Source organism: Suncus etruscus, chromosome 13 (assembly GCF_024139225.1).
Source record: "Suncus etruscus isolate mSunEtr1 chromosome 13, mSunEtr1.pri.cur, whole genome shotgun sequence".
Taxonomy (NCBI): Eukaryota; Metazoa; Chordata; class Mammalia; order Eulipotyphla; family Soricidae; genus Suncus; species Suncus etruscus.
Window position 1 is genome coordinate 15639376 of NC_064860.1, and position 16503 is coordinate 15655878.

The 16503-nt window shown below is 44.1% G+C and overlaps 1 protein-coding gene across 2 annotated transcripts in view; it reads left to right on the forward strand.

Moving 5' to 3' along the window:
- The first annotated feature begins 4998 nt into the window (after positions 1-4998).
- Positions 4999-16503, forward strand: part of ZBTB38 (zinc finger and BTB domain containing 38) — a 55695-nt gene continuing 44190 nt past the window's right edge. The window contains exon 1 of one of the 2 annotated variants that reach the window (XM_049785330.1): positions 4999-5038. The gene's annotated coding sequence lies outside the window, so the exon portion shown is untranslated. Of the gene's footprint in view, positions 5039-5757; positions 5987-16503 lie in introns of those variants that run through there. The other variant, XM_049785332.1, reaches the window with a different exon arrangement.

The window sequence follows — 16503 nt, forward strand, 5'->3', positions numbered from 1 at the left end:
TTTTAACCAATGGGAGCATAGACACATTTTGATGGCGGGAAGGATAAGGAGGAACCTGGCAGGATGGAGGGAGGGGAAGCAAATCCTTAATAGATTTTTCTTTTGTGCAAGCAATAGGGATTACAGTTTAAGCCTTACAAAAACCTATTTATAATTACGTGTATGAGAGCAGTTACAAAAACAGGTTCCATGGAAAGGTTAAGGAATCTGGTTTAAGCCAGATTCTGTGTGTCGGGCTAAATTTATTTGCAGAGTTTCTTTTTGGCTCGGGGCTAAGCAAACTTACGGCTTGAATCAGGCAGCGGTGAAAAATCCATTGAATATGTGGGTGTACGGTCGCCCACACCATAGGTAAAATATTGAGTTATGCAATAGGTAGTCAATATAAGGTGTGTATCTTTGATTTTTAGCTCTGATCAAAGTAAAAAGAAAAAAAAAAGTAGAAGCTTTTGCCTAGATCTTTAGGCAAGGTATATGCATATGTTCAAAGTCATATTGGACTTAATCTGGAAAATTAGGATGAAGATAATCCTGCGGTTATTAATCAGTATTCATCCTGGTTTCTAAATATATTATAGAAGTATAGCAAAAAATCATAAATATTATTAAACTTTCTAAAATCTTAGGATTTAAATAAAGTATTATATTTGGTAAATATTGCTTTTTAAAAAAAACATTTCAGAATAGCCTAACTTAGTAAAAATGTAAATGTTTAATATTTGAGGTATGAATGGAAAATAAATATAATTTTATTTTTGTTGATTTGGGGGCCATATGTATTAGTGATCAGAGCTTGTTCTTGGCTCTCTGCTTAGGGATCATTCTTTTTTTTTTTTTTTTTTTTTGGTTTTTGGGTCACACCAGGCAATACTCAGGGGTTACTCCTGGCTCTACGCTCAGAAATCGCTCCTGGCAGGCTCAGGGGACCATATGGGATGCTGGGATTCAAACCACTGTCCTTCTGCATGAGAGGCAAACGCCTTACCTCCATGCTATCTCTCCGGCCCTTAGGGATCATTCTTAGCAGGACTCAAGGGACCATGTTTAGCCCCATTCATTTTTGTATGTTGTAAATGAAGTAAGAAAAAGTGTGCACCATGCCAAGGAGAGAGCTCAAAGGACTGAACACATGTGTGGCATACTGGAACTCTGGCATAGCCGAGAGGAAGAAAAGAAGGAAGGAAGGAAGGAAGGAAGGAAGGAAGGAAGGAAGGAAGGAAGGAAGGAAGGAAGGAAGGAAGGAAGGAAGGAAGGAAGGAAATCAATGCCTCCTCTGTTTTTGAAAACAGTTCAGTACTTGAATTGTTCATACTTGCATCAACTGTGCATTTCTGGCATAGCCAAGAGGAAGAAAAGAAGGAAGGAAGGAAGGAAGGAAGGAAGGAAGGAAGGAAGGAAGGAAGGAAGGAAGGAAGGAAGGAAGGAAGGAAGGACATCAATCAATGCCTCCTCTGTTTTTGAAAACAGTTCAGTACTTGAATTGTTCATACTTGCATCAACTGTGCATTTAACCAACAGAACTGGAAAGAAAACAATCTGGGACCACAGAGCCACAAGAAGGGGAGTAGCAGGGAAAACGTTAATCAAAGTGAAAGTCTCTGCCCTCCCGCCTGGCTGGTTCTGTGGGTGTCTCTGGCTTAACTCGTTCAAGGAGCAGAAACGGGTTTAAATTTTTGCTGAGAGGAAGGGGGAGGGGGGGATAGGAGGAGATTAGTTTGTGATGTGTTTGCACCCAAAGAAATTGGATGAGGATCCTGAACTTTATAGATGTCCTCAGCGAGACATCCACTTGCCACTTGTGAACCTGACAAAGCTGCAGTAATCCAGGCCCTGGTTTGTTTTCTTTAAAGGCACCAAACAGGCTTGACCAGTTGGGAATGTCTGTCCAAACAGGCTCATCCATCTGCGCACTTTCCACTCCACTTCAAATATGTTGAATCCTAGCAGCTTGGGTAAACTGCCTCCTTTGCTCCTGCCGTGTTTGCTGGAACACCACCGAACAAACCCGGCTGTGGCCTTCTGGCTCCTTTTGACAGAGGGCACGAATAGAGAAGCCCCAGGGAGCGCTGGGCATCGCTTGCCCTGGCACCTGGCTCACAAGACGAACCCAGGGCCTGGCCGCGTTCAGCCTCCTGAAAGAGGACTTGGCTTCTGGCTTTCCTCTGTCGAGACCCTGGAGGAACTGAATGACCTGGCAAGAGGGGGGCAGCGGCCCCCTTTTGCAGAGTGGTCAGAGTGGATTCCCGAATTCATCCCAGCGGCCACGACTTGTGAGTACATGCACATGAGTGTCTGGCTTCCTGGCAGGACATGCATGCTCAGTGTCCAGCCTGTAGCACCAAGGGCCAGGTCCCCACCCACATCACGGGGCTTTGGCAGTGCTTTTTCACTTAAGTTGGTTGTCTCTCTAAACCTTTCGCCACTTGCCATAAGAGGAAATAGCCTACGGACACTCCATTCCCATTTTCTGTCAACTGTTAGTGATCAGCAGCTTTCCCAGAGCCATGCCACACCGGTCGGGGAGAGAGGGCACCCTCAGGATTCCACAGGAATCAGTTTCCATCCTGGCCACACTGAGGTCTTCTGCACTGGTTGAGGAGAACCAGTGCTGCAAAGACAAGTGGAGTGAGGTTCAGATATGACCAGTGACCTGGATGCCCTGGACTCTGAGATTTTAGAGACAGAGCTGAGTCTTTTCAAGACTGTGACTTGCATATTACTTGGGTTGTGAGGAAAAAAAAAAAAAAGAATAAAAGCCAGGAACAAAAGATCCTGTGGGGAACCCTGATACTCAAGTCAGGATGCTGTAATGACATCGCTCCTTTAAAAACATGCTGGGGAGCTTGGCTGTTTTGCTAACCGGAGTTGTTTCAGCCTGTCAGGAAAGGAAGATAGAGGTGCTTGAAAACTAGCGATCCCGGAAAATAGTAATCCATCTTTGAAAATTATCCCAATTGGCAACATGATAGGGACTTCAAGGCTTTTGGGAGGAGGGGGGGAAGACAAGAAGAAAAACATAAATGTCGTATATTCAGCGTTTTTTAAAAATGTTGGCTTCTGTCCAGGAACTATGGGTGGGGGGCGGGTATAGTTGCTTTGTAGCTGAAATGAGTGGGAAAGAATCTGTCCTTGCCTTAAAAATAAAAGAAATAAAGGACTTCTTGTTTTATATAGCAAGATAAATGAAATGCTTTTCTGGGGTGTGTGTGTGTGTGTGTGTGTGTGTGTGTGTGTGTGTGTGTGTGTGTGTGTGTGTGTGTAAATTTTGCAAGCAGTATCTGTAGAAAATTTTTCCTGGGGTGGGGTGTGTGTGTGTGTGTGTGTGTGTGTGTGTGTGTGTGTGTGTGTAAATTTTGCAAGCAGTATCTGTAGAAAATTTTTCCTGCAAGCTATTCTGTTTTCCTTTCTTTGGGGATATGGTGGTGATGACACTCGTTTTGTCACCAAAAACAGTATTTGCTTATTAGACATTTCTTCAGAACCCTGAATAAGCAGCTTTTTCCACATTTTTAGGTGCCCCAAATTAACATTTTATTGCCAAGTGAGCTTCCATTGTGTGTACACACGAATCTCTGTGCCCATGCATGCGTGTGTCTTGATAGCAAAGACTATAAAGGGATGCATAAAAATTATTGGACATTTTTTAAAAAATCATTCCTACACTTCAGGACTAGAGTGTTTTAGAAGGTGATTACGGTTTTATATATTCGGTCCAACTAGACCCGTCAATCTTGAGCAGCGGGGGGAGGTTCAGGAAGGGAGGTGGCATCAAAGGAGAGGAGACACGAAATTTGGTGTCGGAGTAGATGAGATTTCATTTTCGGTAAACATTTCACTCATAAGACGGAGAGCACACCAGTGTCAGCCCTGACCTCCGATGATGTCAGTGTCATCGCAAGCGTAGCGAAGATAAGCCTCAAAATAAAACAAAGAAGAACCGCCACTTCTATGCTAGAATATAATGCATTTATGCACACACACGCACGCACACCACGCTCGTAGAGATATACATGGTCTTTTGGCACCCCTATGAATGGCTGGTTACCTCACCATTTTGCCTTTGGAGGGGGAAGGAGGAGAGACATCCTGCATTTCCTGTGCTCTGAGAAAGGGTTGCTGTGATGCTCTGCTTGCATGCCGATTATTGAGGTCAGTCTCCTAAGGACAGCTTTTCTCACTCCTGATGGCCAGCTCCACATCCAGAGAGAAGATCTGCCTCCATTTATTTTTCTGCCCCAGCCTTTATTCTGCTTCTCCGTTTAAGCAAATTCATTCACATTTTAATATCATTCCAAGCGGGGCGGTCTCTGCCATTCTGTACTGCAGATAGATTTAGCAGGATCCATTTACAGGCTTGTGGTTAAGAGGTTATAGCACTGATACAGGCAGCTGATCATGCATTCTTACACAAGCCTGCCGGCAGCATTTAGGATTTAGAAAAAAAAAAAATGAGCTAGAATAACTACGCCCTTTTTCATATTCTTCTTTAATTTTTCAAAAGCTTAAAAGGTATTGGTTGCTTGTTTTTTTTTTCTCTTTTTTAAATTGTTGTGGTGGTGGGTTTTTATTTTAATAGTATTAGTACGTTGCAGCGTTTAGCCATGCTATGAAATTAGCAGTCTATGAAATGCATCCCCCCCATCAGATACATACTGTCTGAAAGCTTTCTTCAGGAAGAAGATATGACAGACTTCATCCCAGCTGACTTCCTTCGTTAGCAAAAGGATATTTTCCCTTTCTTTTCTTCCTTCCTTCCTTCCTTCTTTCTTTTTCTTTCTTCTTTCTTTTGTGTGTGTCCTTCTCAGAAGCAGAAGGAGATATTCACTGCACAGCTGATCTTCAGCCTCAGCTGAAGTGCTTACAGTGCCTCTTACTATCTGGTCACAGAATTGGGAGTTTGCGAAACAGTGTCTAGTGATTGGGCTCATCTCGCATCACCAGTTGATGACATTTCTCTTTGTTCCCTCCTACCCAGTTGAACCAGACTGAGGCTGATACGCAATGTCACTTACAACATTAATCAGATACTGCATTTCAGGTGAGCTGTCCGTTGCCTGCTCCTTCCCCAGCGCTGCATGCAGTCATCTTGCTCCTGTGTGCTAAGATGGCAGGCAGGATTAGCCGTGCTGGTGCTCTGTGTGTGCGTGCTGTGTAGAGAATTCATTACACGTTGCCTAGTATTTCCGATGTGGGTATGTAAATGCTCTGTATGCAGTATCATCTGGTAGTGAAGACTTGTTTTTGCCTCATTACAGCCTGAGAGATTTTAGCATCACCTTTCCGTTCTGATTCATTTGCTTCTGGAGGTTGATTTGCCTTTCCTCACATTCAAAAATAGGATTTTAACCTTTTTTTTTTTTTTTAACAAAGCCAAAAAAAAAAAAATCCCCACTCAAAACAACAACAACAACAAAACTCTGCTACCAGATGGTGTCTCCCGTTTCTTCGTGCATTTGCTGTCTTTTAAATAATGTATGTTGTATTGTTAATTAATGTGAATATCAAATTAAACACTCGAAACTTACATATTTATTATGCAGGTAGGAGGCAAGGTGGCACCTATTTTTAACTCTGAGGCACTCCGTAGGGGTGCAGACAACTTGGTTCTCAAATTTGTATTTTCAGGGCTGGTCTCGGTTTGATTTTCAGCAAACGTGATAGTGGTCCTAGCAGTGGTCAGCTCTGGGCTTTGAACTCTCAGAGGAGGAAGGGGGATGGGGGGGAATTCAACACACCATCATTTTGGTTGCAGCCTCAGAAAAACCTTGGATAAGTTACTTTTTTTTTTCAATCCTGTTTTCCTGTTGATAAATTCAGTTCTTGTGAACGCAGTACCTTCGAGCTGTTCTGCGTATGATTTTTTTTTTTTGAGTGTGACAATTGCATCTAAAACTTGTGAGCAAGAAGACGAGAAATCAGTTGGTCTCCATCGCTTTCCATAAAAATGGCTGAATGTCTTATGCTAGCACTGCATTAAGTGATACAGGTAGGTCGAAATTTGCATGTTTTATAGATTTTGGGGGGTGAGCCATGCAGCCAGAATATCAGATGCACCAAAATATGACTTTAAAAACAAGAATTAAATGAGTGTTGTAATTTGGGGGAGGGAGAGCATTGGCTCGGATAGCCTTTCCCATTCAGATGTTATGTAAATATATAATAGTTAGGAATTTCTAAATGTTGATGCTTTAAAATAGATGATTCTTTTTTTAAAAAAAAATATGACATATATGTACATATGATAGGTGTGGCGCCATGAGACAACAAAAGAATTTTTTGAAAAGTCTGTTGCTTCAGCTCCATTTTAACCTTAAACTAAAAAGGAATGGGTTTTCTGAAGAACATTTTAAAATGCGTAAATAAGCTTAATCAGAAATATTAAAAAATATTTTTGCTTAAGAAGCGGTCTTTAAACGTGTTCTACGGAAGATGGAAACAAAAAACTTACATGCTTCTAAGATCTATTTTAAATAATATACAAGAATAAGCATACTATCTGTATGTGTTTATTTGGGGAGAAAAGAGGACTTATAACTAGTGCAGGGTTTGAATATAAAAGGTCCTGCTTGGAGAATAAAAGCTTCACTGAATGAATGACTATTCCCCGGATGGTTCAGTGCAGACTTTTTAGCTCTTGGGCTCTGGGTAGCAAATGCTGTGAATTTTCAAAAAATAATTTCATGGGCTCTTACCTCTGAGCTTAACTTCTCAAATATATTTTAGTTCCAAATGAACACTGGGCCAGAACCTGTTTCCCTGGTAACCACATCTTATTTTAAAATGCAGCCCCAAATATGCCGAAGATGGTTTCTCAAAAAGAAGTCAATGTTGGCTTAAAAAAAAAAATGTGCAGCTCTTTGCTCCTCTCCTATAGAATCTGAATTGGGTTTCTGAACGTTTTGAAAGGCGGTCTTCCAGCCTTAAAGATGAAGCCACCTCTCTGCCCAGGCAGCAAAAGCTTGCCCAGTGAGAGCTTTTTCCTTCTTCTCTTTGTGCTCAGTACTAGCAAAATTTAGATTTTCTTTTGTCATCGGCTCCAGAAAGGTGTGTAGTTTCATTAGCACGGGTTCACCAGCGCCACTGCAACAAAAGGTAGCTCAGAAATTCCCAGCATTAGGGAATGCTTATGCTCCCAGGTCTCCTGATTCCTCCCTGGGGAATCACAGTGCTCCCGGTAGAGAGAAACACTGAAAACCAAGCACCCCCACCCTAAGAATAGTGAGTGCATGCACATGGAGCCTTTGTGAGAATGGTTCTGAGGAAGTGTGAGGAGGATGAGCTTGCCCAGCCCAAACCCTTTCTGAGGTTTGTTCCCAGATCAAGGACACTGAGATGCAGAACTATCTGTTCCAATAGATGTTTCATTCTAGCCACGTCTAATAGTCCTATGCACTTGCTCTAAAATTCGACCTCTGATGGGCTAAAACATTGGTGGTGGTGATGGTGGTGGTGGTGGTGGTGGTGGTGGTGGTGGTGGTGGTGGTAGTTGTGTGTTTGTTTTAAAGCCAACCTAAATGTTTTGCTTGGAGCTTTTTCTGGCTCAGTTCTGTTGGAGCATGATTCATCTCTTAGTGATTTCGTTCTTGGGGCTTGCCATGAAGTCGCCTTCCTGCAACACCTTTGTGGGGGGAGGGAAAGGGGGGTAGGGTAGAGCAGAACCGGAGCCATTTTCCTTCTTGCCTGTGACTTAAAAATGACGAAGTGCATTTGGAAAATAGCATCCATCGGGAGCTCCTAACTGAATAGAGCAGTGTGTGAAACTCCACCTTGCCTATTTATTTGAGGACTAGGAGCATTCGTAGTTGTAGTAAGCTCGACCTAGTTGTCACTGGCTCTTGTGCAAATAATGAGCCAGCCATTTGTTTTTAAAACACTATTGCTGTTCAAGAAATATAACTACAATGTCTTCTCTTTTGCTAGGCCTGCACAAATGAGTCATTATGAACCCATTGGCATCTTAGTGATAAGATTAGATGCAATAGAACTGTTTTATCATCAGAATGCATGCCTGAAAGATTCGACTGTCTATCTCTTCTTCACAAAATGTTACCATTTTGTTTTTAATCCAAGTCTTGTGAAGATTTTCATATCTACTGCTTTTTTTGGTGTCGTATTGTTCAAGTGAGTTGCTCATGGTCAGGCTGCAAAAAGAATTTTAAGCACCATCCAAGGAGTTTGGAAGCCAAATAAGACTTTGGGGCCATTGTCATTCTAATAAACATACCAATGAATGGAAGAATAATTACTACTTATTACTTTGTTGTGTTTCCTTAGTGTTTTGCCTTCATATTTCGCAGAAATATTTGCAGGCGCAAAGCTTTTCTAAATTTATGTATTTACAAAGATGATTGAATGTCCTAAGTAAGCCACAAAATCCCTTCTTGCCGATTATAGAAGATGGTTCTTGCCCGTTCCCTTTGCTTGTTTACCTATTCATTTGGTATTGTTATCCTCCCCCCTCCCCAGTGTAAAAAAATCATGCATAACCCGTTTACACGTTTCAGCTGAGATGTTTAGACTGGGCAGGCCAGAGCAGGTGTGGAAGGAGGAATGCGCAAACAACTATTTTGTTCTTACCAAAACGAAATGGGCAAATCTGTGGTTTTCTGCCTGAATGGTTTCTGGTATAAAATCCTCCATTCTTTTTTCTCATAGGAGAATAGGAACTGTTTTATTTATTTATTTATTTATTTTTGTGGGGGTTTTGGGTCACACCCGGCAGTGCTTGGGGGTTTCCTGGCTCCATGCTCAGAAACTGCTCCTGGCAGGCACGGGGGGACCATATGGGATGCTGGGATTCGAACCGATGACCTTCTGCATGAAAGGCAAACGCCTTACCTCCATGCTATCTCTCCAGCCCCTATTTATTTATTTATTTATTTTTGCAGAGACACCAAGTTTACTCTCTTGCTACTAAAGGATGAATGTTGAGTTTAACCTCAGCCACTCCTATGACTTCCCAGGAGACAAAGGAATAAACAGACCATAGTGTCTGAGCCAGACAGACCCATACGTAGTGTCCAAGCTGGTTAACACAGGGAGAGAGGATCGAGAAAACAATCCCACATCAGTCCCTTCAGTGCAAAATCATGCTGAGCCTTTAAGTTTCTGATTTCACGTGGTTCCGCACGGATAGCTTCTGCCTTAGGGAGAGGCTATTGTTCTTAACAGCTTTCTGGGTAATGAAACATTTATTGAGCACCTACCATACACCAGGCATATACCAAAGGCTATAATGCTAAGAACAGACCATGGTCTGCTGTAATGGGGTAGAGAGAAGCACCAGAGATTCGTTAAAGAAAATGAGCATAAAGAAGAAAGGAGAAACTTAAAAACTTAAAAAAGCAAGGGTAGGGCCAAAGAGAGCATTGTGCTGGGACTAGGGTGCATGCCTTGCATGCAGCAGACCATGGTTTCATCCTTGGCACCACATGACCCTAGAGTTCTGTCAGGATTTCCCCAAATTAACCCTGGCGCTGCAGGGCCCTAACATGCAGCACCCTTGGGTCTTGGTATTGAATTCCCAGCTCTGTTAACTGATAATTGTGGGGCCTTCCCCCCAGGCCTCATGGATAGCTCTTGGGAGTCATAAATAAATGACCAGAGGTGACAAGTTGGGAAAGAAGAGCAGGGGGTGGGGTGGGAGCTGTCAGAAGCAGCAGGCCTCTGGGAGTAGAAAGCCCATGTGTATGTGAGCAAAGCGATGCTTATGTGTCTGCTGTGGACTGTCCTTTCTCTGTGACCTTGATACTGCCACTGGGTCAGAGGGATGAGAGTGACTTAGGTAAGTGAGCTTTACCCAGGGCTGCTTTCAGATTCTTCATCCTGGTGCTAGTGGGGTCCTGGTATTACACTCAATCTCACCCTTAAACTGCCTCGGGAGCTGCCCTAAAATAAATTTGGGGAAGAAATTCTGTCCCTGACTCAGTAGCAGCCCAAGAAGGCCACTCACAGCACAAGGTTTCTTGGAATGGGTTTTTCTGGAAAGCCTCTTACTTTCTTCCCCAAAGAACACCAGAATTGTAAACTCAGGTCAGAGCATTGGGAGAGGTGGGACCCAACAGATAGAACAGTGGGAGAGTGCTTGCCTTGCACAGTGTCAACCCTGGGCTCAATCCCCAGCATCCCATATGTTTCCCCAAGCTGGCCAAGCACTCTTGAGGACAGAGCCAGAAGTAACCACTGAACAGCACTAGGTGTGGCCCCAAAACAACAACAAACAACAAAGTATTGAGGGCCCGGAGAGATAGCACAGCGGCTTTTGCCATGCAAGCAGCCGATCCAGGACCAAAGGTGATTGGTTCGAATCCTGGTGTCCCATATGATTCCCCCCCCCCCCCCCCCCCCGTGCCTGCCAGGAGCTATTTCTGAGCAGGCAGCTAGAAGTAACCCCTAAGCATCGCTGGGTGTGGCCCAAAAACAAAAAACAAACAAACAAACAAACAAAAAACAAAGCATTGAGAATATTCCCAATTGAGAATATACCCACAGGGCCCGGAGAGATAGCACAGCCCTGTTTGCCTTGCAAGCAGCCGATCCAGGACCAAAGGTGGTTGGTTCGAATCCCGGTGTCCCATATGGTCCCCCGTGCCTGCCAGGAGCTATTTCTGAGCAGTCAGCCAGGAGTAACCCCCAAGCATCGCTGGGTGTGGCCCAAAAACAAAAAAAAAAAAAGAGAGAGAGAGAATATACCCACAGTCTCCCCTACTAGCCCCCCCACAAAGGTAAATAGTGGTAGAGTCTGTTTCACCTTCCAGAAAATTGTCTTTGTACTCCCCAACCCTGCAGCCTCTGCATACCACTTTGTTGACTACTTGGAGTGACAATTCTCCTTTTCTTTTTGTACTGATTTGATTTGGGGTCACACCCAACACTGCTCAGAGGCTACTCCTGGCTGGGTGCTCAGGGTTTACCCCTAACGATGCTCAAGGACCATGCAGATCAAACCTAGGTACCCTGCAAGCAAAAGTTCTTAACAACCAGAGCACTCTCATGCCTTTTCGATCAGTTTGAGAGCCAAGGACCAGGTTCACCATCCAAGTTACACAATGAGAAATCTCTTTGCAGATTTCTGAACATTTCAAAAGTGTCTTCTGAAAAAAAAAACGATACACAATTTTGCTGGGCTGTACTTATTGAAAGTGAGAGATGACCAAATGCTTAAACCATATTTGTTCCTACTAGCCAAGAAACATTGTACTGTGTAGCTTTTCACAGAATAGTGAAAATGTGAGCATGTTATATGTGGGGTGTGTGTGTGTGTGTGTGTGTGTGTGTGTGTGTGTGTGTGTGTGTGTGTGTGTTTTGCAGGGTGCTCAACGATTCAGTTCACATCTTGGAATAATCCTTGACCTTCTTTTTTTTTTTTTTTGGTTTTCGGGTCACACCTGGCACACTCAGAAATCACTCCTGGCAGGCTCGGGGGACCATATGGGATGCCGGGATTCGAACCAATGACCTTCTGCATGAAAGGCAAATGCCTTACCTCCATGCTATCTCTCCGGCCCCAATCCTTGACCTCCTACTGTGTGGTAGACACCACCCCAATCCTAGCAAAAGGGAAACGACATGGAACACTCTCTGGGGCCCAAGATGGTACACAGTTGCAATTGTACATCGGGGCGGACACAAATGTTTTCTTTCTGTCCCAGGAAGCTATGAGCAGGTGTGCTTTTCTCTCAGAGGTCCTCTGAGACAGCTCCCCCAAGGCTTGTCTCCAGTTTGGGGGCTTCCCAGCTAATGCCAAGATGCTTCTTCACTAGCACTTGGCCCAAGTAGCTTTCCTGAGTATCTGGGCACCTCAGAGTAATCGTGCGTCTGAGTGCCCAGCTCCAGGTCAGCCACCTGCACTGACTTGTAACCTCGTCCCCCTTCCATGGAGCTGGGTGACTGTGCTGTCACATTCACAAGCAAGCTTTCAGTTGAGAAGCCCTTGACTGCCCACCTTTTAATCTGTGATGCAAGAAGGATATTTCTGTCTTCTGTCCCTGCCACAATGGGGGATCTTCTGCCTGCCGTCTGTGGAAGGCCCTGGGGCAGATGAATCCCAAACCAGTTGTCTAGAAACTTGTCTTTGTGAGATGATCCCAGCACAGGGTGGCTTGCTCTGCTGGAAACCAAATGGCTCTTGTAAGAGTATAACTCGTTTAGGCTTCTGCAGATCTTCTTGCTTGGGTGTCCAGAGCTAGCTAGCACTTGCAGCTCTGTCACTTGTATCCCTGTCTAGTGTCTCCGGTTCATGGTCCTTCTCTTTGGCCCTCAATGGGAGTTTATTTGTTTTCTGATAGTTTTTGGTTTTTTTATTTTCAAATGCCAGCGTAAATAGCCTTCTGTAGTCATTAAAAAAAAATCAGTGAGCACCTTCATAATTTCCTTTATACAAAAAGGAAAAAATTCTTCCTTATGGTAACCCTTGGTCACGCACTAATACCAGATATTTGGAAATTCTCCTTCCTCTCGTTTGCTAAAGGCTTCTTTCTCCCTATCTGAGGCCTTGCTCTAATTAAGGCCTCACAGTCCTGCCCCCTTTTCCCCAGTGCTGAGCATCATGCAGGGTCCCTGCCCCAGGGCCTCACCAGCCAGCCAGAAAGAAAACAAAAGCCACCAGCTGAGTGTGGGGTTAAGTCCCACAAGGATAGTTAGTGCCTCGCAGGCTTCCCCCAACCCCATCCTCTCCACCATTTTCTCTCATTTCTGGAACTCAGCGAGGGAAGAGAATGGTTGAACAGGGAAAGAGAGACATGCTGCTCCGTTGTTGAAATGTCCTCTCAAAAGGGTAGAATATTGGGGCAGCAGTAAGAGAAGCCCAGGGTGTTCCCTCTTGGAGCAGGGGGAGAGATGCAAGCAGAGTGGCAGTGCATTGAGGGGTAGGGAACATGGTAAGTGAGAACAAAGGGAGCCGTCAGGGGGCAATCAGGAAGGATAAAAGGATACACAGCTAGGGGTGCTGGGGACTGGGAGTGCAGAGGGGTATGACTTGCAAAGCAGACCTGGGAGCACCCCTGAAATGCAATCTGTAAGATGGCTGTCTACGACCTAGGTATTGAGAAGTTCTGTCTGGCTTGGCTCTGCAGCATTGTCTTGGCTTGGCTGCTTCACTAAACAATTATGAAGGGTCTTTAGATATCCTTAGAGACTCATGTCGTTTCGAGGTCTCTATTCTGCAGACTGAGGGTGCTAGAAGTAACCCCCTCCCACATACATCACTCTCCAGATCCATGTCAACTGTAAATAAAAGGAAATTTTGGTTTCCTTCAAATACTCGGGCTGATGACGGATATCTGCTTTTTTGCTGCAGATATTAGCAAGCCTTTCTTCCTCAAAGCCCTGTTGTGGTGGGCACAGGGTTCTGAATTTGGAGCCTCGGGTCCTTCTGAGTGCCCATGTAGGTGTTCCTATGATACATGCTGATTGACTGAACTCCTGAGTCTCAAGCAATGTCTGGCTGCTTCGCTAGCATTTGGGCTTGCCACTAAGCCCTGTTTCTGGCTGAAAGTTTATAGGAATGTCACAGATTTCAGTTACTCCAAATACCTTGAACCCATGTTATTCAATCAAGGGTACTGAGACAAGAGAGGGTCGGACTTAATTAGGTCACTTTGAGCTTTAAATGATTATACATGACTCCTAGTACAGTGCTCCTTTAGTCTCCATCACACAGGCGCCCACTTCCACACTGAGGACAGGTCAGCTTTTTGCACAAAAAGGCCAGATGGTATGGATTTCAGGCTTTGTGGAGTGAAGCAGGATTGAAGCTAGGGTATAATTAACATAGGCTATTCAGTGGTAAAAAACTAAATCCCTAAAACTTTTTATCAACACAATTCAATATACAATACTATATTATTTATAGTAACAAATGATGACAAATATAATAACTACCGTATTTTTCGCTCTATAAGATGAACCTGACCATAAGAAGCACATGTTTGGAAGGGGGGGCCACACCCGGCAGTGCTCAGTGGTTATGACTGGCTCTGCGCTCAGAAATCACTCCTGGCATGCTCTGGGATGCCGGGAATCAAACCTGGATCGTCCCAGGTCATCTGCATGTAAGGCAAATGCCCTACTGCTGTGCTATCACTCCCACCCCAAGATGCACATTATTTTTGTTTTGTTTTGTTTTTTGGGTCACACCCAGCAGCATTCAGGGGTTAGTCCTGGCTCTACACTCAAAAATCACTCCTGGCTGGGGCCAGTGAGGTGGCGCTAGAGGTAAGGTGTCTGCCTTGCAAGCACTAGCCAAGGAAGGACCACGGTTCGATCCCCTGGTGTCCCATATGGTCCCCCCAAGCCAGGGGCAATTTCTGAGCGTTTAGCCAGGAGTAACCCCTGAGCATCAAATGGGTGTGGCCCCCCCAAAAAAATCACTTCTGGCAGGCTCGGGGGATCCTATGGGATGCCGGATTCGAACTACCGTCCTTCTGCATGCAAGGCAAATGCCCTATCTCCATGCTATCTTTCCGGCCCAATGCACATCATTTTTAGATGCTCTCCTCCCTGCACTCAGGCATTCACTCCATAAGACGCATTTTTGAGGGAGGGGGAAGGCACCTCTTATGGTATGAAAAATACAGCAGATAATAATAGATACTAGATATAATAGATAATGCTTATGACTTTGCCCCATTACACTTCATTTATAAACACTGGGGTTTGAATTTCAGATAATTTTCATATCATTTACTGTAATTCTACTTTTGACTCTTTCTCTCTCCAAATATTGCTAAAAATATTAGGGTCATTCTTCAGGATTGGAATCATGACTAAAATGGCACCATTCATGTTGGCCCTGGATCTGATCTCTCCCATACACTCTTCTCCTTCCCCAGAAACACCGCGTTTGGACCCACACAACAGAATAGGACCTTTCTAAGCAGGTGTGTTATACAGAGAGAAGTGGCAAGTGGCAGGTTGAATTCAGCCTCTAAGCCACAGTTGTGGGGCCCATTTTCTAAGTAAACTAGGGACCTGCTGGTCATCCCAGATCCCAGATCTGATTTGACTTTGAACAACAGCTGTAAATAACTGGATTGCCAATGCTTTTGTTCTCTCACTTTTTTGAAGTGTGTTTTTCCTTTACTTTTTTATCATAATACAATTATTTTTGCCTATAGTGAAATGACTTGGAAATTCTACCAGCACATTTATGTCTTTTTCTTTATCCAGTTTACTATTACCTCAAAGCTTTCATTTACACAGGTTTTTAAAATGTGATTACGAACATTTAATGTTATGTTTTTTTATGGCTAGCAGAGAAATTTTAATTTTAATTTTCTTGAATTGAAAGTTATGAAGCCGGGCCCGGAGAGATAGCACAGCGGCGTTTGCCTTGCAAGCAGTCAATCCAGGACCAAAGGTGGTTGGTTCGAATCCCGGTGTCCCATATGGTCCCCCGTGCCTGCCAGGAGCTATTTCTGAGCAGACAGCCAGGAGTAACCCCTGAGCACCGCCGGGTGTGACCCAAAAACCAAAAAAAAAAAAAAAAAAAAAAAAAAAAAAAGAAAGTTATGAAGCCACTCATGAACATCTTAAATATATGACAGAGGGCCCGGAGAGATAGCACAGCGGTGTTTGCCTTGCAAGCAGCCGATCCAGGACCTAAGGTGGTTGGTTCGAATCCCGGTGTCCCATATGGTCCCCCATGCCTGCCAGGAGCTATTTCTGAGCAGACAGCCAGGAGTAACACCTGAGCATCACCGGTTGTGGCCCATAAACAAAACAAACAAAAAAAAATGTATGACAGAAAGCCCAGCTTGGCAAACCTTGTTGGTCACAATACAGCCTTCCCTGCTCTCATTTCAGGTAGACCCTCTCCTGTATTACTTTTTTTTTTTTTTTTTTTTTTTTGGTTTTTGGGCCACACCCGTTTGACGCTCAGGGGTTACTCCTGGCTATGTGCTCAGAAATCGCCCCTGGCTTGGGGGGACCATATGGGACGCCGGGGGATCGAACCGCGGTCCTTCCTTGGCTAGCGCTTGCAAGGCAGACACCTTACCTCCAGCGCCACCTACCCGGCCCCTCTCCTGTATTACTTTGAAGCATATAAATTTTATAATATAATTCACTAAAAGACAAAGATACCAAGAGAAATTCCTATTTCTTAGGAAATAAAGGCTGATGTTTGAAGGGGTGAAAGAAAATGATTTCTGAAACTTGCAAATGACTCAGGAAAAAAAAAAATACTGGCTAAAGAGAGCTGGGCTGCGTGGAATATGCCCAGGTGTTTGTTGTGTTCTTCTCTCTATAACTATTCTGTAACTTTAAAACATCTCTAAATAAAAAATTTTATAAATGTGGATTACTGAAAATGCACTTTAAGAAACTGGTTTTCGGGGCCCAAAAACCAAAAAAAAAAAAAAAGAAAGAAAAAAAAAAAGAAATTGCTCCTAGTAGGCTCAGGGGACCATATGGGATGCAGGGGACTGAACCTAGGTCAGCCGCTGTGCAAGGCAAACACCCTATCAGCTGTGCTATCACTCTGGCCCCACAATGTAGTTATTT